The following is a 24,421-nucleotide window of genomic DNA, read 5'->3' as shown; positions in this document are numbered from 1 at the left end:
AAAGGTCAGATTTGTTACATCTAAATAAGTCTGGCAATAATCTTTATTTTACGTGGATGAGTTATTTAATTGCAACACACTCTAAAAAAAAAGGCTGTAAGCCCACATTAAAATAGTGAATAAAGACGTAGGTTAAAATGATGTCTATTTCTATAGGTCTTTAAATAACACTGCAGGAAGCCAAACACCTTCTGTTGCTCTTGAGCTGAAATATGTGGGTGCAGGGTAATGACAGAATATTTTTAAATAAGACATTAGTCTTTAGTTAACCTTAGTGAACCAGTTAATGAGTGAACACATGTTAACAAACCAATTAAAATCCCAGGAAAATCTACATTGAGCTAAAGAAAAAAAAAAAAAACACCCAAACTTACAGGACCTGTAAAAATGGTTTCTTTAAGTTTTCTAAGCAGGGGTAGAAAGTTCCCTGCTCAGTCCCACATAGCTCAGGAATAGATTACATTTTGCCCTTCATTTCTCAATTTCTGGTGACAAATTCTCACTTACAAACCTAATCACGGTGTAGTTCATAAGGTAAATAGGAAAATAATTTGAAGAAATACTAATTATTTGTGGACTGTGGATAATCTAAAAACCATGAGAATTAACAAGAATGGTGTTCCAAAACCATTATATGACAATCCTACCATCAAACTTGAGTGGGATTTTTTCCCAGTGTATGACTGTTTCTCCTGAACGAAAACACTTTTCATGAGAGATTTCAATTGCTTTAGAAATTGTCTTTAGAAAGAAGCCAGAGATGCATTAGTTTAGATATCTACCCTCAATGTAGTCTTGAGACAGTGCACAAAAAAGCTGGATTAAATGATTAACAATTATACCAGCCTTAAATATCCATAATGGCATTTATCATTATAATTACAATTATAATTATAATTATTAATATTACTTATGTTATTTAGTTCAATTAGATCTGAGAGCAGAAACATAAATACGTGACCCATTTGACTCATTAAAGTGTGATAGAATATCCACAGTAGCTGTACTTGCAATGGAACCACATTGAGAAGTGATTTACAGTTCAATCTCCATGTGAGAACCCAGTTAGGAACCAGCTCTTCCTTAAAACCAGTAGCTCCCCAGGGAAGGGATATAATTAAGAGAGGGGCAAAAGTGAGCTTTTTTGTTTAAATGGGCTTTCAAATAACCTTAGAAATCGTAAAGTGTATGACTAAATTACTTCAGTAAAGCTGAGAATTAGATTTTTCTTCTTAATCTCTTGTGCATCCCTTGCCTGAGTTATTTTTATTTTTTCCAGGTTTGGTTTTATTTTCTCACATGCATTAATTGACTCTATACACTGATTTTGTTTTATATTTTCTTATATTTTCTTTCTTTTCACTCTCATCCTTTTTCTCATGTATAGAGTAGCTCCTCTGAAAATATTTCTTTAGACTTCCAAGATAAGCCCACAAGGTCTGTACATAAGGTTTGGCACTTAGGTCAGTTGTATTGCCTAACATCAGGTGAATACTGTTAAATATTTTACAGCTTCAATAACAGGAAGAAACAGTAGACAACTTTTTTCTTTCACCATGTCTTTCTCTGGTGGCCCTTCCTTTTCAAATTATATTCAAATTATTCATGTGCAGGACACAAATTGCTTTTTGTACCCTTGTTCAGGGGCCAGGAGCACTTACCCTGTGATGTGGTGGTTATCACAAAAATGCACTCACTGAAATCTCCATGGGATGGATCACATGTGACTGGGAAAGGGGTCCTGTGTTGCTGCACATTTGCTCCTCTATTTGTGTACTAGAACAAATATGTTGGTAATGTTGGCACAACCCGAATCCATGGCTCCACCTTTCAGGCCCTTCTAGTCTTGGAGTTAAATTTGAACAGAGACTGTGCTTCATTAATGATAAATGGATGGAGGTTGTATAAATAAGAACTACAGGAGTACTGAAGTCACAGTACTCTCAAGAACTCCGTGTGGGCCAGTCCAGTTATGTGCAGTTTTGCTCTGCAAAAAAGCTAAAATTTAAAGACTTTAGAGAATAAAGTGGATTACTTTCTTGTAATCATTTGCATTAAAGAGTTTGTTTCTATATATCTCTGATGAAGGTGTTTCTCATAATTGGTGCATGCAAAGCATAACACACCACTTACCCAGAAGGGTCACAGGAGTAACATCCTTGCCACAGCTGGTGCAAGTTCTGCACAGTGAATATAATATTCTGATTCTTTTAATGCCTCTTTTCTCTTTGCTTTTTTTTCTTTAATGATTATTTCTGGAATGAATATGATTGCTATTCTTTGAGTGCTGTTAGCATTCTGCTGGAAAATAGACACGTGTTCCCTCAATAAGTGGTAGTTAGTAATACATCTCTGTGTTCAGACACTATTTATTCTGTATTTTATATACATTGCTAATTTTATCTTTGAAGTCTGATGAATGTTTCTCATTGCAGTTTGGGTGCCACTGGATATCAAAGTAGCTCCTATATGAACAGGCTTTTAATTAGTCAGTGAAAGACTGTTGACAATTAACAGAAGAATGACGTTTTTTTTTTTCCCCCAGACAGTTACAAGTAGGTGGAGAAGTTATTGCAGAACTTTGGGAGAACTAAAGATAACAGCCTGGCCTGTAATTTTTACTTTTTCTCTTTTTTTTTTTTTTTTAACACAGATACTTTGTTGTCCCATCTCCCATCTTCTGACAGCGTTGTGAGATAAGTATAAAGAACTCAGAAATCACTTTGACCATTGTTTTAAGTATCCTGTAAACCTGAGAAAATCCCAATAGCGTGGCAAGAAGCTGCCTTGTAGACAGCTTTCTATACCATGCTTCAAATTTCACTTCAGGTGACTTTTTAGTAAATAATGTCAAAAAAAACAACATTTGGTAATATTGTGAAAGTCTGCAATATTTCTTAGTAAATTTAGTGTACAGCTACATTTTTATGAACATCAAAACAACTCATTAGAAGGAAACAATAAGAAGGAAGACATAAAGCCTTTTCACTCGAGAACTTAAGAGAAAAAGAAACTAATAAGCCAGCACTGCATTTTATATGGCTGAAGGGAATTGTTTAAAATAGGCAAATTTATACTCTGCCTCCAGTTTCTTTATTGATTATTGGTTTTATTTAGTATTTAAACAGCATCCTGCTCTTTATAAAGTTTATCTGGCTATTAATGCTTATCTCTTTGACATATGCAGGACACTTGAAAGGAAAATATCATTGATGCAACTGTTTCCTCAAGGTGTAAAATCTAGGTGAGAGAGAAAATGATTAGTCACAGTAACAGAGTGAACGTTTGAGAATCACTTTTTTCTGTGCATATAATTAAAAAAATCAATAAGATGAATATATGGAAGTCAATAGTATTTACTATAGAAGAACAAGGGAAAACAGAGCAGCCATACTTTGCATTACTAAGGTTTTGGTCTGTGATCAGGTCCTCTTGTGGGATGAAACTTTGAGGGCTATAATAAAGGTCACCTTTGCTGTGCAGTGTTTGTTCTCTTCATAGCGCTTCAAGGAGAATGACAGGTGGTTAAGTTCTAAAATCCCAAATTTACCCTCTCAAATTGTATTCAGCATATTAATCCCATGATTTATTTTCTAGCCTGGTTTTTGCATCTCCAAACTGTGTTTATTGTATTTTGGATGATTTTGAGAATATAATTTTCCTGTTCAGTATTGTGTGTGACTTATTGATAAATATGAAAAATATAAGTCTACAATCTATTAAGTCTTCATCCTGTGCTGTTTATGGAAGATTATAGTTCTGTATTTCTCCCCAAAGGAGAGCCTATTATGTAATGTGATATACCTGTGACTCGTGATGCGCTTAAGTAAAACAGACATATTGCAAAGCTGAGGAGTTTAAATATACCCACTTACATCTCTGTGTTTCTGTGACCACTACTTCCAGTGCACCCAGCTGGCCTCGTGCTCAGGGAAGCAGCAGGGCCTGCGTGTGAAATGTGCCTGTGTGGGCACCTGCACAGCATCTTCAGCCTGCACACACATGCACACACAGTCTGAGCTGATGTCTTGTTTTAGTAGCCCTGGATGTAAGATCCCTAATACTAACACTGGCTAGTCCTATCAAACAACTCTGCTAACATTTTAGGCTGATGTGTTATTGATAATGCTTTTTTTGAGGTAAGTCCTTTGTTTGGCACCAGAATACAGACGCTGATATTTGCACTGTCACAGGTAATGACAGTGCATTGAATGGTTGTGTGAAAAAACAGAGCTGATGCACACGGTAAGATTAGAACACAGTCAAAGAGAATCAGCAAAGCTGGGGTTTAACTCTGGCTTAAATGGTGAAGATTGTTTCTGACCAAGAGTAATCAAGGGTTTTCACAACACGGATCTGTAAAATTTCTCATGATTTTGATGCTGTCTGACAAGATCTTTTACCCTGTGGTAAAGTGGATACATGCAATGATACAACATGCTGAGATCTATCGATATTCTCATTAGTACACTATGACTTCAAAGCTATATCCATAACTACTACAGATGCTGTAGGAATAGGCTCAAGTTAATTAATAAATCTTATTTTTCTATCAGATTTAATATGTACATAAACTGCTTCCTATGTAAATCCAGTTTTCATCTCTCTTCAGAATGTTAATGTAATGGGTTTGGGTTGTTGGTTTTCCTCCCATCCTGCAGTATTTGCTACAGCAATATGGGAAGAAAGATCTTTCAGGCTCTTTTCTGTCCCAAGTGAGGAGATGAACAAGTGGATTTTAAAGGCATGAAGTGTTCAGCACTGCTGTGAGTACTGATCTATCTGATAACTTCTGCTTCTGTGTAGATTAGAGGCTGAAATATGATATTTAAAAAAGGCAGGCTGGGAACAGGATGAGCTTAGTGTTGAGTACTGGAACTGAGCTCAATATTAAATTTAGCTGTAGCAACTTCTTCATGTCTGCAGCAGAGATTGACAAACTCTTTTGGCAGGTCTGGGCACTGGCTGTGCCCCTGGCACTGCTGCTGGGTTTTAATATTTGAAATGGCATCTCCTAGCTCTGTGAGAGATCATGCAGCATTTTTCAGCGCCCTGCAAAACAGGGTCTGTGATAGGATGCTCTCCTGTCCTACAGAATCAGTGCCATCAAGATTATGGATTAATTTCCAGCCCTCTGACAACCTCAGAGCACTGACAAGGTAAAAGGAAGGTGCCTATGGAGATTTGCAGCTCCCAGCAATGAATGCCCTCCTGAAATAGGTGTGTTTCAGGCATGGAGCTATGGGCACTGGCTTCCTTTTTCCTCAAAAAATGCTAACTTTCCTTTGTGGTTCTGGATCAGCAACAGAACAGCAGTGATGTACAGCTGAGAAACAATTTATGGTTCAAGTGCCTGGAAATAAATATCTACATGATCTTTAGGAAATAAAATTATATTTGTGAAGCCATCAAAAATATAATTATGTATTTAATTATATTTTTAAATTTTATATTTATAAGCAGAAACCAATAAAGAATGGCTGCTTTACAAACTTGCACAGCCAGAAAACCTTCTTGAGTCACAAAAATGCCTTGTAAAAGTGTCACAGGTTCAGACCAAATTCCGATACCATCATAAATGAAGTGTAAAACTTTAAAAGTCTAGATTTCTTTTTTTCTGTAATGAGAGTTCTTCTCATTAAAAATTAACACCTTTCTATTACACCTAATTTACTTATAAATCTATTGCAAACCATTATCAACTCTCACAGACATCTCAATCAACCTTATGATTAAATCTGTTTTATTCAAGCTATTCTTTTTCCACTGATTTTAATTCTATCTTAATGACATTCCTTTTTTTCTTTGAAAATTCATTCAACTTTGGAGACTTTCTCATTGTTTCATGTGTCACTATTTTCATACCTTGGAACTTGACTATTTTTGTAGCTTCCAGCTACAAAAGACTTTATTACAGGTATGATTGGTTTGTTGAGGAAAAAACAAATCTCCTAGCTGTATAAACACTTTAACATCCATAAATGCATTTTTGTAAAATGATTTTTATTTACCTCTTCAAGAATTTAATACTAAAAATTAAAATTGTGGTGTACACTTCACGTCCATGTTTTGCTAAGTATATGGGGGGTTTAGTTGTAACTGAGTAACCGCTGACTGCCAGCCCCTGTCCTGTGCCAAGGAGTTAAATGTGATAATCCTGACCAGGTGAAATGGCCAGAGGCAAGCAAGAGAATCAATCCATTTCCTTGTGCTTTGGTGTATCGGACAACTATTATCAGTGCATGCTAGAATGTCTCCTATAGAATCTGAAAATGAAGCTATTTTTCCTGATTATCTCCTACTCTCTGACACAACATATCCACTATTTACTTAGAATAAACTATAGAAGAAATAAGGAGAGAGGTTTTTAATAAATGTTAAGACATTTTGGAAGTAGAATTCATTCTTAGTCTACAAGGGTCCATATGGCACACTATGTGTCTGGAATTCCTAGGATGAGTTCCTTCTCATTGTCAGGGACATGAATTGTTGGGTGCTTCCTCTGTCCTGTTTACATATTCCTACTATGTCATCTCCTTCAAAGTGTGAATTTTGTCCTAATTACACTGAGTTAGGCATTCTTTGTTCCAAAAGAAAATATTGAGCTGATTATTCCTCTTTATTGCATTGATATAAAACAGGAAGTCTCAATATATTTGAGTATTTGAGTGCATTTCTTCCTGTTGAATCTGCAATTCTTCCAGTTCAATGTGGAATTAGTCCCACTGAGAGTACTCACAGGAATGTGGAGCACTCTTATAGCTAGCAGGACAAAATCTCAGTAAAGGTAAATATCTTGAGAGTTTTCATAGATGAGTGTTCTAAAAACTGAATGTCTGTTGGTCCACTAAGAGCTACGACAAAAATAAGCATAGCAAGGATGGTATTTTTGAAAGGGTTAAGGAAATAAGAGCAATATATGTTGCTCTCAATTCACTTTAACAACTGTGTGCTCAAGATTTTTTGTCTAAATTTGCCATAGGTTGATTTATTCTTAGAATCACTTTAGGTAAGTATTTTAAGAACAAGCAGGCATTTAACATATTTGTTGAAGCATTCTCCAGGACACCTGAAATTTGAAACACACCCTTAACTGTTGTCACTCATGACAAATGGTAGTTACTTGTTTGCCTAATTTCATCCTGGTTTTGTTTGTACAGCAGAGAACAGACTATGGAGATCTATTTTAAGAGGAAATGCTGTAATATTCTGTCATTCACTCATTGCTCACACGGCATGATATTGTTGTTTGTGCTCTGTTGTTGTTAGCCTGCCAGCTTGGGTGTGATAATAATCATAACACAAGATTTCAGCAAAAAGCCTACAAACCTTGAAGTCCCCATTGTATGTTATTTGGAGAAGCAGTTTTGATATTTTTGTCTCAGCTTGCATGAGCAATATCACATTACTTGAAATTGTGTTTTCCTACAATGACTCCCACAGGTAAGGACTTTCTGCAGTGTCAAGATTATTTTGTACAACTTGGCACAGGTAGGTTTTGCTGCAGGAGATTGTTAAACATGAAAGAACGCAAAGTTTCTGGTCTTGAATCCAAATTTTTCCTCAATTCTGCCTCTCCAGATCCTGATATACTGCTTCTGACCTTTTCAGGCAGAGGATGGCTGAGACCTGAGTATATGGATCCCCTGTTTGAATAAAAGTAAGAGATCTTTGCTACTTATGTGACATGAAAGGATATGTATCTATTACCATTTTTACTTAGAAATGAATTAAAATTCAAATCTTTGAATTTAAGAAACATCCCTGCTTAAAATACTTATCATTTCTTGACCTGTGGGTCATTACTGTCTAGACTGCTTCAGGCTGCTGCTGCTATTTGATTTATGGAGGTTTTGAAAAGTTTCCTCTCTCCCTTTTACAAAGAAAGGAATTTTGTAATTCATTGATAGGAAGCAGAGATGTTAGTTTTACCCCTCTGCTTTTAGACAAATTATTTCTACTTAATCATTCCATTTCTTTTTGACTGAGTCCTTCATTCAAATATGGCTCTAGGAAAACATCCTGATAGATTTATTGAGAAGTATTTTCCACTAATGAAAATAAAATAAAATAAAAAATTTTTAAAAAGTAAGTAGTTCAACCATTTTGTTTTCTAGGGGATTAGTCTCTTTTATAGAGCATTTTAGGGTTATGCAAGGGAAAACTTCTGCAGAAAAGCTCCAAAAACCTGTTCAGTCAGGAGCATTATGGTTACATGTGTGGTATTTCCCTGTAGTCAGGAGTATCAGTGGTCTCTGCTAACAAAACAAAAGAAACCCTTCAGCCTCTGTGCTGGGATTCAGTGAGGGAGTGGAGACAACACAAGTTCAAAAGTTACACAAGCTCAGTTACAAGAAACTGAAGCATTTTAGAAATAGTTTCTAGTTTTCTAACAAAACATACAATGCTACATTTGTACACCATATTCTACTGAGATTGTACATTAAAATATGTATAAAATACTGCTCAAATAGAGGTTTTTGAAGCAAAGTGAATAGTTATAATTTAAGCATCTTATCCTTAGGCAATAGTGTGATTTTTAATTTCCTAATGCCATATTGGATATACAGTATGTCTAGCAGTTGCAAAAAAGAAAAAAGAAAACTTGCTTTTGTTCAGAATAACGTGATGACAGTGCTAAGTAAGTTCTAATCATATAATTGGCATTTATTCAGAAACATAATTCTCTTGAGATGGCTTGATTGCATTCATTATCAGTAGTTAGAGATGACTTAATGTTTTTATCAGCCTGACTCAAAAATTGGAGTACAGATGTCAGAATTTGCTCCTAAATCAGCTTGCAGGGTTCTTTTGGGTGGGTTTTTTTTTTGTTTTGGTTTGGTTTTTTGTTGTTGTTGTTGCTGTTGTTTTTATGTGTGTGTGTGTGCGCTTTAAACATTTCTGAACTTAATTTCTGTCTTGAAACTTGTTTTGAAAACCTGTGTGTCAGCAAAACTATACAAGCTTATTTATAGAATTAAAATATACCAATCTGAAATTGTTTTTTTTTTTTAATCACTGTCATTCTCAAATAATTTCATTTTGGTTTGACTGTGAATTGCTTTACTGCTGTGCATGTCCTGGGATAGTGCCTATCTCTGGATTTAGCACTTCAGGAATTGGCTAATGATTTCTCAGGCGTTTGTAAGAACCTCACTGGAGGAACTGTAAATTAAAGGTTAGTAGGGAACAAAAAAGTGGCAGTAAATACCACTCAGTGGTCATGCAAGGGACAGTGAAAATTAATCCTTTACTATAGAGTGGGGAAAACTGCCCAATACATTTGCTGGTATTCTTCCAGCCAGAGTATCTCTGTAATGCCAGCTAAATATCTGTTTACCCTTTGAACTTTGAAATAAATAATCATTTACCCTTTGAGACATTCTTGACAAACACCAGTTACTTTATAACACTGCAGAATGACATTTATCAAGCAATTATAGATGATTAGCTGTGCTTCTTTTGACTGGAAAAGGAATACTTCTGACTGGAAAAGAAATAATGGTGCAGTTCCTCTCTGGTTATGCTAAGGTTTTGAAAGCTTCCAGAATTTTTTTAGAGAAAGCAATAATACATTCATAAAAAACATAATGGTTGACTTCAGATAAACCATGAGTTGGTCTTGGTGAACCCAAGCTTAATCCAATCAGTAGAAAGTTATGGGAATCCTTTATTCCTTACTGAATATGAGTTGCTAGTATAGCTAAACATCAGAATATATACAAGGTACCTTTAAGGTTCAGTTCTTCACCAGAAGATATCCCCAGGATTGTTATCTCATTCCTCTGCTGACTATTTCCTTCCCTGCTTATAAGAGAAAAATCTGGACATGATTAAATTTATTCTGATGCATATTTTTGGTGAACTGGTAGAATTAGGCAGAAAAGGTGGTGTACCTTTTGAAGAGGATGTTTTTGCTGCATCCCATTGCATGTTTGCATGAGTTTCTCTGTGGCAGTGATTACTCTCTGTTACTGACTTGTATTAGTGGCTTTCTGTGACGCTGGGCTGGCAACATTGCATACTGGCAAGATTCTCACTGAGGTTCTCTGGAAATGGAAAACAGAGATCACAAATGATATAATTTAAGAAGAACTCTCAGTAAGTGCACTGTTAGTGCCATTAGATCTCCTGCTTGTTGAGGACTGTGTGAGATCTGAGCTCCAAATCTGTGAACATCGGGATTTGTTTTCCTCAGTAGCACTGATTGCATTAGGGTGGTGGGGAGACAGAACAGGACTGGGAATAGGGAGGGGAAGAAAGGAAGACTGGGAGTTTGCACTTAAGGGGAAACTGGGACTGCACATGTCTAATTTTTGATAGTTTAACACTGTAACCTTAACAATCATCTTTTAATTATGAATCAATGTGATGTGGGCCAATATGTATATGGAAGGTAATTTCTGGAAGTAACGTTGCAAAACAAATGAACTGGTAAACAACATTGTTCTCTCAAAAGATAATTTATGTATCTAGTGATTCTCTTATAGAATCTCTGTCTGGAGATAAACCCCAAGGGTTTAACATATTAATTAATTTTAAGTATTTGACTCCATATTTAATTAGAGAGTAACCTGGTACATGTTTCCTATTCATGTCTGAGCTTGGGTATTATTCTTGATTAAGGTCTGTCATTTAGAAATCATTCCTGTGTGTACAGTTGCTATGTTAGAGCAGTGGATGTTTTGTGACTTGGTGTATTCAGAGCTATCCAGGTATGTCTCAATATAAACCACCTAATTGTACCTTCTTTTCAGGAGTGCTTCTGAGAAAATCAGCAGAGTTTTGAGTGCTGACATCCAAGGAGCTGCAGTGTCAGTGTAAGGTCATTTTCCAGGCTTGCTTCTGGAGACATTGTGGTGAAGTCACTGGGTGAAATCATGGCTGTATTTGGGTTAAAAAGAATTTTAGCGGGAATTGGATTTCACTTTGTAGGTAAATTTTGTAGGTAAACCTGGCCCTGAGCCAGGACCTGTGAGCTTTTCTGCAGAGGACACAAATAAGCAAGTGGGTTTTGCCTGTTGAGGAGCTGGGAAAAAGACAAACATAAAGAGGATGAGCCCAGGCATCTGTTACCATCTGCCATAAGCCTGCACACTGCTGTGTTTGGAAATACATTTAGAACCCATGGATTTTAATATCCCATTACACACTTTTGAGTATAGAGATTTTGGAGCTGCATCCTTGTATGATAAATTTGTCTTTGCTAGAACTTCCCATATGAAACTTGATAATATTTTTGCTACAGATTTATTTCTGTACAACAGATGTAAAATAATGCTAATCTGTCAAAGGTGTTACAGCCTTAAGCTAATTGAGATAAAATGCAGTGCATAAAAGAAGCCAGGAGTTAACACACAGGAGATATTTTCAGACTCCTCTCTAGTAAGGAACTTAATTGTGAACTTAAATGCAACTAACCTGTATTAGTGCATACAAATGTTAGGGAGTTTTTAAATTTCATTGCTATTTCTTTTGCCTTAAAATGTATACATGGGGAAATTAAAGTAAGATTATTTTATATTAAATACCCAAATAAACAACAAGTAACCTGGTAGACATGAGTACCCTATGTACATAATTTTTATTCAGCCACTGACACAGGTTGAGAAAGTCTCTATGAAAGTATCTGAAAAGAAATAGAATATATCAGACATAAAATTTCTATAATTCTGTCCAGAATATATGCCACAATCTCAATAAAGCATGGGAAAGGAATTCCCAATCTGTGCAGGCTGAAAGCAAAAATTTTGCTGAATTCATCTACACATGGAATTAATTTGGAGCAGTACCTGTGTGGCGAAGCCGTGGCCACACTGTACCACCTGCATGGGAGGTACTTCTGACTCCACCCACTGCTGTCTGCTGAGAGAGAATTGTTCCCTGGACCACATCTGGCTAAGCTGCAAGTGGAAGGAGCATCTATTTCATTTCTGTTTCCTCCACACTCACTCTGTGATGCAAAAGCAACTTTATGATGTGAGGATAACTAAGCAGTCCTTTCCAAAAATGCAGTCTTGCTCTGTACTTAAATATTTCTATAATATTTTCTGCTTTCAAGTAGAGACTGCCTGTGGAAGGATTATGTATCTTATTGTTGTTTTCAGTTAGAGTGCCTTTTTGTATCTTTATTTTTCAAAGGAGAAGAAAATGTGAGCCTGTAAAATATTAAAAGAGCAGCTGATATTTTTCTGTTTAGAAAAAAATCTTGCTATTTTCTGAACATTATGTGTTTCTTTTGGGGTTTGGTGTCTTTTTTTTTTTTTTTTTTTTTTTTTATGTGTTGTTTGCTTGGCTTTTTAAAATTCCTAAAATTGTTTAGAAGCATCTTTAAATCTTAAATATTTAGTTTGATTCCTCATCCCTCTGTTTTTAGGAGACAAGGTCTTATATATTTGTCTCAGACAAATGACTGGTCACAGAACTGCAGCTTCTGATATAATGCAAAATATCAGAAGTAATAACTTTTTTTATTCTTTCTTTCCATTCTCTTGTTTCAAATTCTCATGATTACAGATTTTCAAGACTTTGAACATGATTCACATCTGATTGCTGGAGTGTATTTTATAAAAATCACAGACAAAAGCCTACAATGGTTTTCAGTGAAATTCTAAGGCTTATTTCAAAACCTGACTTTATAAGCCATAGCTGCAATGTGGGGGTAGTAGTTTGGATTTTATGTTATTTAGGAACATTCTGCTCCAGATTTAAGAAAGAAACAAATTATATGCCTTGTTTGTAAAATATGGTGTAAGAGAACATTCAGTTAAAAGGAATACAAATATCCAAAATAAGCATATGAATTCACCCTTTTATTTTTGAAATTGTGATTTTGTCCTCACCAGGGTCTTATTCATCAGAATAGTAATAGCCATTATTTACTCTCTTTCCACACTGAGCGCAGTGACCATGCAAAAACAGAACCACCAGTGTGATAATCCAGCTGTTTCTTGCTGCTTTTAGCTTGAGCTTTATGAAATTCATAGCTACATTAAGCAGTAGGAAAATATTTATAAAGATAGCATTGCAGCTGGGGAATAGAAGGAAGCATGGGTAAAACCATATATGAATTACTTTGTAGGGGCAGGGGAAATGAGAGAGTCCTATTAAATAAGAGTGCCTTTTGAGAAGGTCTTAGCATAGTTTAAAAAGCAAAAAACACTGTGATCTTTTTTTTGCCACTGCTGGTGCATATTTCTGTCCTGGCACTGCCCTGGCCAGGGCCCTTGGGCTGTTTGGCTTATGCTGGCCTGGGGTTCTGGGCTCGTTTTCCTGGGTCCAGCAGCCTCCTGTCCGTGGCCCCCCCAGCTGGGGAAGGAGTGGCAGCACCAGGGGTCAGAGCATCACATGTGAATGGAAACCAGCTCAGAGAGAATTAAACCAAGGCAGATTTAGAGCTAGAATGGAAGGGACTGAGGAGTTAGGGCAGAGGATTAAATGGATAAATAATGGATAATGGATTAAATGGGAGACAAGCAACATTACTACATGAATTGACACCCACATTTTTTCCCGAAACAGCTAACTTGTGACTTAAACTCAGTTCAGAAATTTGAGGAACTATTGCCTATTCAGAAAATTGAAGTCTTTCCTCAGACAGGGAGGAGGTGAGGGAGCAGTGTGTAACCTGAAGTTCCAGACAGCCAGAGGGACTGAACTGCCTGGTTATGGAACATTCTGGTGCCCAAGCTGGGGCATGGCTGCAGCTGAGAGTTTGCTGTATGGGGGTACAGTTAAGAGGAAAATGGGACAGATCACTGGCCCTACAGAAAACTTCCTAGTTCTAAGAAGTTTTCATTTTCACAGACAAGAAATGTAGCCTATTAATATAAAAATTAAATACTGCAGAGGGAAGAACCCTCCACAGGATCTGTATTGTGGAAAATTAGTTTCTTTTAGTTTATATTATTTGCATTGCTTCAATCTATCCCCCAGGGTGCCTGTAGGGCACCTCTGATTCTTGAGTTAACATTTCTGCTCATAAGCAGCAGTGGCGGGGCAACGTGCAGAGTACCCTGTGATTTCTGGGCTTTTTCAAAACCAGCTTCCTGGTTAATCTTTATATACTGTGTGCTGTGTATAAAAAAAAAAAAAAAGTTGATCTTTTTAAATTTAAGCTGTTATTTTTCTAACTAGCTGACAACCCACATAAATTCACAACCGCTTTTATGGTGCTTTTCCATTATTTTTTGTTGCTTGCTAATTACTTTCCTTGCCCGATTTCATTTGCAGTTTGAATAAATAAACTGTTTGGTTCTGCCTTCAGGTTATTGTAGGAATAGTCAATATGCAGCTATAATAAAATCATAAATTTCTTTGAACAGGCAATTTCTAACATATACTTCCATAGAGTTTTAAAATTCTATTATTGTAGAAGCAACTTGCTTAGGAGCTGCAAAGTTGCAATGTTAATTTCTGAAGTTGGGAAGACATTTAAATCATGCATAGCTCTATATATTGTACAGGTAGTTTAAATATTTGGGTGGCAACTGTGGTAAAAAGGATTCTGTTGTGTACTGGAATGCAGAACCCTGAATAATTTTATTCCCTTTTTATCTTGATCTAGGCCTTGCTGGGGGGACTCATACTACTGCATAATGGATCATTTTTACCCCAGGTAAAATTGTACAAGTTTACTACTTCCTTTTCCATGATACTACTTTTTAAAATTTCTATTCTAGTTGATCATATGAAAGATCATTATTCCTATTTCCCTCAATCTCCTTCAAACCACCTGAGATTATCTTTATTACTCTGGTGGAATTGTCTCCAGGCATGCTTAAAAATCTGTGCAGAACAAGAGAATCACTAACTTGGAGTAAAAAATCTCAGAAACTGCCTGTTACCATTAAGGACAGGGGGTTTCATTCGAAATAAGACTCATCATCTCCCTTCTGTCAGTGTGGCAGCAAAGTTAGGTCCTGCTGGGTCTGGGTGCAGCCAAGGGAGCACAGTCTTGGCACATAAACATTGCTTTCTTACTTATTCTGTTAACAATGCATAAAATAGCTTTTTCCTACACAGGTTCAGTCACATGGCAGCTACACTGCTCTCCTGGGATGCTTTTTTTCATTTGTACTTAGATATTTATTATCGTTCCTACACATTCTGCTGACGGTTAGCCTGTGTTCAGCTTGGTGGGCTTTGCTCCCGCAGCCCATTGAGCTCGTGACTACTTTGGAGCATGTATATCCCATTTCCTCAAATACTTGGTTTCCTCTCTGTATCCCTCTAGGCTTTGTAATTAGATCATAGAAAAGAAAATGACAGCTCCAAGTAGCTTAGCATGTATAAGCTTGAAAATAATAAGGCATTAATTTAATTTTGTCTAGTATTTATATCAATGCAAACACATTTGCATTTGTAACACAAAGCAGTGAGCATAGATTAGCCATGAATTGGGATATCAAAGCACCAAGAGGGATCATTACCAACACTATAAATGCTAAAAATTACTTAGGTATATCTAAATAGTCACAGAGATAATTGGTTTTTAGCTGCCACACAGCTATTTAATATTCTTTAGAGGTCAGTTTCCCAAGCCTTATGTATTAGTGCATTGTGCAAGGGCAGTTTGTAGGAGCTGTAAATGACAGAAATACATGAAAGATTTTATAATATATAATAGCTAATAGGCCACTAGTGGCTCCTGCCTCAAGAATAAGAATTAGGACGTCACATGAAGACTAATACACATCTGGCTGATGTTCTGTGGGTGTAACATGACCTTGATCTCTGGACTAGAAAAAAGATCATGGTGGCAAAGAAATTAATTCTGCTTGGTAAGCTCGTATTAGTGGCAATGGATGAGGCAATTTGTGAGGCCGCAGGTGAGTTCACTGACTAAGATTTCCTTTCTTCCTACTCTTCTCTCAAAATAACAGAGGCCTAGCAAGCTGTTACATCTAGAGGAGATTTATAATCATAGCTGTGTGCTGTGTATTTAACATATAAATGTTGGGACTAGTCTAGGTCTTTCATACCTGCCCTAAGTAAAATATTTTGGCAAACACTAAATTAATGGATGTTTAATCAGCCTGGGAGGGGTTTTTGAGGTCAAGATCACAGGTTCACTTTGTATTCAGTTAGAAAATTCGTTTTTTATCTCTTTGTTTTAAGGCAAACACTTAAATGTATGTTTCTGGTACTCAAGCATAAATGTCAAAAAACCCCCAAAAAACAGCCTTGTACAATACAATGAGCCTAATCTCTTTAAAGGTTGGAAACTTGAACTTGATGTGAACCCAGGGAATTGTGCTGGGGTCTGCAGTGTCATACAAGTCCTAGACCTGAGAATACTGAGGTTTTCTATGCTCTTACCTCACATGTGATGAAAGGATGTAAAATGTATATCAGCCTTTTAAACCTCATGGGGTTAGAGAGGGAAGCAGGGAGATGAATAGCCTACAGCATGCTTGTAAATTTTATACATATATGACTTTTCTGTTACTATTACATCCCACATCTGAGGCTAGAAATCCTTGTGGTAGTCCATGTGAGCACAAAACACAGCATTTATCCAAGCTGGCTTGTGTCAGTGTGTAGCATGGCTGGTTTTCCAAAGAGGGAATGCCTGGGCTTTGGAGGATGCAGGGAGATTTCTGCCTTCATTTTCTCTGTTACATTGTGCAGTTGTGATTGACTGCAAAAGCTGCAGTACTATGCTTGAGAATCATGACCTACAGCATATTCCAGGTCCCCTAGTAGCATTTTTCTTCCCCTCTCTCCAGATAGTGATTTTTAAAGAAAATAACCAGAGCAAACTGAAATAACAGGCAAAGAAGTGGCCATGCTTTATTCCCTGCTAAGGTGCATCATGCTGCTGGTCCACTCATGTGTTAGAAAGGGTCCAAAGTGCAGACAAAGGATGCAAAATGGAAAGAACATGACAGAAGGACACAATTTCCAGAATGACACTTAAAACAGGGAGGTCACTCTGGTGCCCAAAAGCTCTAAGCAAACAAGCTCTTGTAGATCTGGCTGGGCAGATAAAGTTACAGCGTTTACCAGATCTTTTTAACCCCTTAGATCCTATACATACCTAAATATAGTGGTAAAATGGAAAAAAAAAAGACTAAAGCCATTGGCTGGATGCAGAATTGTTTCTTTATAGGTCATGATGTGGGGGACAATCTTCATTCAGTGAAATGTTCAAACACAGACATAGATATAACTTTTACTAGGTCACCAAGTTCTTGCTGAGATGTAAGCAGCCTCATAGATTTTATGGTTATGTAATATAATGTTTATTTTTATATATATTGTGCTTGCAGTACTTCTAGACCCAAGTCTTCAGGGGTATATACAGTAAATATAAACAGATCTAACTCCCTGCACATGCTAAGCAGCAGAATACAGCTCATTTGATCATCTATAAGCTTGGGATGGTTGGAGCCTGACACTGGGAAAGGCAGGAAACAGCAATCCTGCCTTGGCCCTCGTAGCAGGGAGGCAGATAAACAGGGGAGCTCCAGAGGCTGTCTGACTTTCACAGTTTGCATCCACATCTCAAATGCAGCTTGTGTGACTCCTCCTTACTGACATTGCCTCTTGGTACAGCCACAGCAAACTGGCATGAACTTACTCAGATTCATCTTGCTAACTAGCACCAGTTAGAATTTTAAGATAGTCAGTATTTAGTCAAATTTTCATTTAGTAGCATCAGTTATGATATTTCTCGGTATTACATCGCTACGTGGAGTATGATGCTCCACTATATATTTGAAATACTATTTTCCATTGAGAAAGACTTCTTAATAGACATGAAATATCTAACCTTTTAAGCAATAATGTTTATTATTTGTAGTGTAAGCAGTACAATCAAACACTGTAGCTAATCTAGACCATTAGAATGTAATTATATAATAATGAAGTCAGACAGTAATTTACATTCCAAAATTTACTGCAGATTCTGTAGTGAAACTACCCATTATAAATATAAAATTACTTAGTTCTGTGATTAGAGTTACATCTCTGTTTCAGTTTGTGAAGAAATGAAGAACAGTAGATTTTCGGATGAAAATAGGTTAAAAAAGTTGTCATAAACTCTAGGAAAAAAACAGTTCACTCCAGTGACATTGCACTGCATAAATCGTTTTCCCTCAGGATCTCTCTTCATAGGTTCATACATCCTTGAAAGACCCTGAGTGGCTGTTTTAAAATATTAAATTGTTTTAAACCCCCCAATATGAGTCATAAGAATAACAGGCTTTATTTAAAATAAATCCTTATTTCACTCCATATGAAGAAACTTATTCAGTTTATTAATTATTTGTTAATTAACATCAGTCTACTTTGCAAAAAATTGTTGCTTGCTTCTAATTGCTTCTAATTGCTCAAAAGCATTTATTCATACTCTTACCTTTGCCTGTACTATCAATCCCATCATTATGGCTGAAAACCAAACACTGGAACTAAGCATTTATTTTACCAATAGATGCAGATTTAGTTTTTTCTGAACATGAAGGTTTTATTTGTGACATCGTTTCCTTAATGCATGAGTTGATTCACCTTTCCAGAGGAACATTTTCATTTCTGATAGACTTTGACATTTAAAGTTTAAATCCTCAAGCAACAGCATAAGACAAAAACTCTAGGAGACAGGATTTTTAAAAAAGAAAATATTAAAAGGAGATGTCACTGAAAGTATAAAATGGTAAAATTGCTCCTACTTGTGAACTGTGACTAACCCAAGAGGAGGCAGTTTTTCCAGTAGTTGGACTTGAAAATTATTTTGTAATTTAACACTCTAAGGTGTCACTGTTAGATAAAGAATCCTATTCAGCATGCTATAGCATGTCCCTGGCCAGTGTGAAAACCTGAGCCTGATGTAATTCTGATAGGTTAATGTTCCAGCACAGAAGTACGATTCTAATTTTTTTTTCCTTTTGGCTACAAGGCTTAGTAATTATTTTAGATTTTACATCTTCTACCTTAGAGGCACATACATTTAAAAATACAGAAGTCAGGTATGAAGTCATTCATAAGTAAAAGTTAAAACACGCTTGGTTGTGAGAGAAGTTATTTTCTCCAAAGCAATGTAGCTGTCAATACAAAAATTTGGAATATGTTTTAGAGATTTCTGAAATTACTGTCTACTTTCAAAGTGAGGGTAAGAAGCCTGATTATATCCTTTTGTTTCCTGGAGAAGCCCATTATATCTAGGCTGACTGGCAGAAGACCTTGGAAACTTTTGGCAGATATCAGCTGCCTTCACACTACCCTGGCAGGAGCTGGCGTGTCCTGGGAGGGTGTGCAGGACTTGAGCATGATGGAGAATCAGTGCATTTGCACCCTCCTGTTTTGCTAAGGTATCGCCAGAAGCCCCTGCTCACTCACACTGAAAGAGGGGGGGGTGACATTGACGTTATCTGGACAGAGAGACATAATTCTGTCTCTCAGGAAAAGCACAGAGAGCAGAGAAAACAATCTTTATTTGTTTTCTCCTTTGTTTTCCCATGTGGAATGTGGTGTGGAGATTGTTTACCTGCAGTGATGGCTGGGTTGGATTCTGGTGAAGGTTGTTTGGGTTCAGTGACCATTGGGATCCAGCTGAGGCTGGGCTCTCAGCAGAGAGTCACGAGTTTGTAGTTGTTAGGTCAGTAAGAACCTGCTGGTCTGGAGCCAGACTTTGTTCTGCCCTCATCCGGTCCCACTCGCTGCATTTTTACTATGGAGGGGTACAAGGTAGAAGAACTGAGGAAACTGCAGAAATCCAAGGCAGCACAGCAGTGTCCCCAGTGCCACCGTCCTGTCCCAGCAGGAACCTCCTGGTGATGCCGGTACCCACAGAGAGCTGTGCCCACAGAGCTCAGCAGCAGCGTTTTCCCTTCTGGGGGGCTGAGGGACTAATGCCACAGCTGCATCTGCTCAAGGGCCAGCACTACAGGCTCATGTGCTATTGAAAGTGGCTAAATCCACCATGACAATGAGAGATGGCAAAATTTGGACTTGAGCTAGCCCTCCATAAAACAAAAGAACTATAATGGCTTACTGTGTCTATAACGTTTTTTCTTTTCATCTGCTTTCCTGTCTATTCCTTTTTTATGCATTTTAGTCAATCTTTTATACTAGACATGTTTTCTTTCAGACTGTTCTTTCTGTAATTTGCAATCTTCCTTAATTGTTTCAATTTTTTCCTCTCTAAAACAGTCTTAAACTTTCAAAGCATATTCAAATTCCTAATTCAGCTTTTCTGTACCAATTTATCAATTTAGTATCTTGTAGGCATGCCCTTGACTTAGACATTCAAGTGTCATTCTTCAGGATTGAGCATAAAATCCTCTCCTGACAAGAATGGTTTTTAATTATTTAACTTTATTATAACTATTATTTAGGCAAATATATAAGAAGAGGCTAGTGCTGTGGTCATAATGATTATTTCAAGAAACCTAAATTAGTCTTGAATTTTGAATTAACTTCCTAAGACTTTACTTAACCTTTTTTATTTAATAAGTAGGCAAACTTCTGTGTTTCTGTAGGATTCCATAGAAAGAAAATCATTCCCTCTACATCAGAGACTTCTCAGAACAGCAGATCAAAAGGTAATTCTATCCTTTATTTCCATCTTCAGTGTGCATTTGTTAATTCCCTTCTGTCAGCTTTTGTTTTACCTGTACTCTTTTCATTTTATTGACATGCACTCTGGAATTTTACTCTTTACATTGCTGATACTTCACTGGGTAGGAAAATGAAAATAAAAAACAATTCTAGTTTTATATCATCACACCTAAAATAGGCTTAGTCATCTGTGTCTTTCTAGATGGAAAAACTGCTAGAAAACTAAAGTAAATGGTAAAAAAGAAAGTTTTCTGTAATTGTTTATGTTGATTATCATTACTAACTAAACAAGATGGAGAATGTAAAAAATACTTTTTCACATGAAAAGCTCTCATCTGCTTAGGCTATGGAAAAGTAAACCAAAACTCTGCAAAAAATACAGGTAATTTAAATCGCTACTGGAAGTCAAACACTGCACATACCACATATACCAATATATTGTAAATCATAGGCCCTGGCTTGCAAATCATGGATTTGCAAGCTAAAAGGGGGTGAGACATATCACAGGATTAGAAAGACAAATCAGTGCTTTAAAAGGAATGTACTCAGTCTTTAGCCATGCAGCACCACCAGTCATACTTCCCTTCTTGGTGAATCAGATTCTTGTTTGCAGTATGGAAGAGATGAGAGCAACAGGAGAGAGGATAAAGTGGATTTTGTAAATCTAAAACCATGAGGTAGGAAAGGGTTTTGAAGGAATTCCTCAGAGCAGTAGAAAATCCCAAATCATGAATGTTTAGCATCACTGCATTGAGAGTTGCTCTGGAATCAATGCAAGATCAGCTTCGAGAGGCCTTGTGACAGGGACCAGAAACTTTTCTCATGTAGGAGAACACAAAGATTGGGGGTATATAAACTGTGTCACCTGGTACACAGAAGCAAGGAAGATGGTGATCTTTAGTGTCTTCAGCAGACTTTAAGGGTGAGGTTTCAGATGTGATGACCACAGACAAGGAGATAGCAATGATTCCAGTTTAAGGAGAAGAGGTGAATAATTAGTTAATAGTCTGGGAAGGGCAGAAAGGTTAATTCCAGAGGGATTTAGAGGAAGAAGCCTCATGACTTCTCTTCAGTCTGTGCAGATGAGCAAAAAGCAACAAAAGGGTAAAGTTGAAAATAAAATTAGAACTGAAAGCAGCAGGAAGACCTGATGGTGATGTTGACTATAATAATTCACCAGGGGAACTGAAAGGATATAGAGAAATATTTGACAGAAAAAAAAAAAACAGCGAACATAAGGCAAGAGTATTCTAAATGCTAAGCAACAGCTATGTTTATGTATATAACTGTAATTGAACCATACTCTGATGACAGAGTAGCATTCAAATAAAATTAGCCAGCAGTTGTAGTGATAGACTAGACTAGAACTTGTAATGTTGATATGTTCCTCGCCATAATATTTATTCAGAAAACATAGAGGTAATGCAGATATAGTGATATAAATATTTCATCTTTATCAAAATTTTAAGTACAATTTTATATTTGTGCTTCTAAAAATCTCTTTCTGCTGTGGTCAAATTTAATTTTTTTCATTTTTCCCTTTTCTATAACATATGGAAGTAATATTAAGGGATCTGTGCATGATAAAGTTTTCAGTATGGAATGCTAATGGCTCCCTGTGCATAAGCTCAGTTTTTCCTCATTTTGCCTTCTATTTCTCTTTGCTGCTTGTCAGCTTTTTCTAGATTAATTTAAATGTGAACAGATAGAAGTTCTAAACTAATATCAAACCACTGCTCCAGGGGAATTACTACAAACCTGAGTCCCAGTCCCAGCTCCTGGCAGTGTAAGCTTGTACCTTTGCTCATCTTCACAGCCCTCCCATCTCTCACAGGGCCTTTCATCAAACCTTCCATGAAAGAATCCAATCATAAAGTTTTATAAAATGCACTTAAAAACAGTGTGAGCATAGTTGAGTGTGCTGCACATTACTTTTTATCATAAACCCCAAACAGATTTATTCTGCTTGAACAAACATCACAGTGCCACATTACAGCAGGAATGTATTCCCTGGGTGCAGCAGCTCCTGTGCAGTGAAGGCCTAGAGCATGGTGTCTGACATGATGCAGTTCATCACTAAACAGAGAGATCTGGGATCAAACTGTCAGAACACCATTAGAGAAAAAGGATTTAAAGAGCTGATAAAAGCCAAGAGACTCCAGCCTGTCCCCTTGCCCCAGCCAAGCGGGATTTCTGTTTCCCAGGGCAGCTGGTTTGGGTGTCATTTACCTGCTCCTCTTTCGAGAATGTTCACAGCAATGGAATTATTTCTCCTCCAGTGTCACTTTGTCCAGGAAAACAGGTAAAATTTGTAAATCTGTGAGTTAATGCAAAAAATACTTGCCAGGTGTGTAAACCTGCATATAGGTATGTAGTACTTGCATGAGTTGTTGGACAAAAGCATGAATGAGTGGAAAATTAAATGGAAAATTCTTTCTTGAAAGTCTATGACATGAATGCAAAGAGGAATAAGAAAGAACCTATGCACAATGAAATTTGCTTCTTATTTTCACTTAAAATTCCACAAAATCACTACTTTTTAAAAGTCCCTGGAGTTTTGTGGTAAGCAGCCACTTAGCAAGGAAAAGGTTGGTATTGCTAGCAGTTTACTCCTTTACTGTTGCTTTATGTTCCTGTCCCTCCTCTTTCTCCTTCCATCACTTTTATGGACTCTGGTGCTGTCTACCCTGACATAGCTCAGCTTTACCGCTGTGTGTGACTCTCATGATACTCAGAAAAGTAAATAGTGCTGGATTGTAACAAACATCTGTAGCCAATGACATTTCTGATAAGACAAGTTCTTCACCAATTTTGCTTCAATTTTCTGTCCCTGATATAGAGAAAGAGATAAAATACATCAAGAAACAAATGGGAGATGAGAAAAGAGAAGGAAGGGGAAAATTGGTGGAGAGCAGTAGCAGAAGTTTTACACACTTGTGCAGTTGTAGAAGAGAAAAAGAAATATTACCAAGCAGCAAAAATGACACAGGATGAGTTTTCCATGGGGATGTTGCATTGCAGAACACATAATAATTTACCTCATCAAGGCTTATCTCTTAGTTTATTGAGAACTTGCAGAAGTTTCTTGAGGAGAAGAAGAAAACTCGTGGCCCCCAGGCGTGACTCTAATCCATCATTTATATATGGGTTAAAGGAAGCAGTGTACATTTTTTAAATTAGCAATCTGGGAGCAAGGCCTCATAATGAGGCTGACTGTCAACAGTCTGCTGAATCCTATACTCTACTCCAGGCATATGGCCAGCAGAGTGGACCCACTCACTGGGAAAGCAAATTTCTTTCAGTCCAAAGGTTTTCACTGTTTTCATGAATTGATACATCCTGCTCAGGTTGTCTTCTGTCAAAACACACATAGGAAATGTTCTCTGACACCTTTATCACCATTTCCAGGCCCTTTGGAATTCTCAGCAGTTCATGTAAGTGAACAAGTAAAAATCCAACAGGTCACATAATCTACAGTGGTGTAAGGGCTATTTGAGTGGGTTTTGATTTTGCTGGGCAGGAAGGAGATAAAGTGTATGATTGTTTTCTGAAGAGATTTTCCATCTAGAGGTGAGTAAGAAGTCATGGACAAGAGTTAGGAAAGTTAATGCTGAAATTTGCTGGTTTATCTGAACATTCTTCTCCTTTCTTCTGTTGTAGCCACCTGTGTTTTTCAGGATTACAGAAAACTGGGCTGGCTGGACTAAAGAAGTGTCCCAAAATGTCACCTGGCCAGGAGTTGCACTGTCCCCTGACTTTCCATGTTACTCTGTACCTTTGCAAATAAGGACTATATCCTTTCCACTGCCTTCTAACTTCTCAGGTATGGTCTTCCTTTGCATGTGCAAACTGCAGCTATCTG

The 24,421-nt window shown here is 37.0% G+C and overlaps 1 long non-coding RNA gene across 2 annotated transcripts in view; it reads left to right on the top strand.

Annotated features, from left to right (window-relative positions):
* Positions 1 to 1,251: 1,251 nt before the first annotated feature.
* Positions 1,252 to 24,421, top strand: part of LOC115496230 (uncharacterized) — a 42,577-nt gene continuing 19,407 nt past the window's right edge. The window contains exons 1-5 of one of the 2 annotated variants that reach the window (XR_012057127.1): positions 1,252 to 1,437; positions 2,654 to 7,660; positions 10,758 to 10,820; positions 20,481 to 20,543; positions 24,220 to 24,382. This is a non-coding gene — a long non-coding RNA (uncharacterized lncRNA). Of the gene's footprint in view, positions 1,438 to 2,653; positions 7,661 to 10,757; positions 10,821 to 14,556; positions 14,618 to 20,480; positions 20,544 to 24,219; positions 24,383 to 24,421 lie in introns of those variants that run through there. The other variant, XR_012057128.1, reaches the window with a different exon arrangement.

Source organism: Taeniopygia guttata, chromosome 8, assembly GCF_048771995.1.
Source record: "Taeniopygia guttata chromosome 8, bTaeGut7.mat, whole genome shotgun sequence".
Taxonomy (NCBI): Eukaryota; Metazoa; Chordata; class Aves; order Passeriformes; family Estrildidae; genus Taeniopygia; species Taeniopygia guttata.
This window is presented reverse-complemented; position numbering and strand designations above follow the sequence as displayed.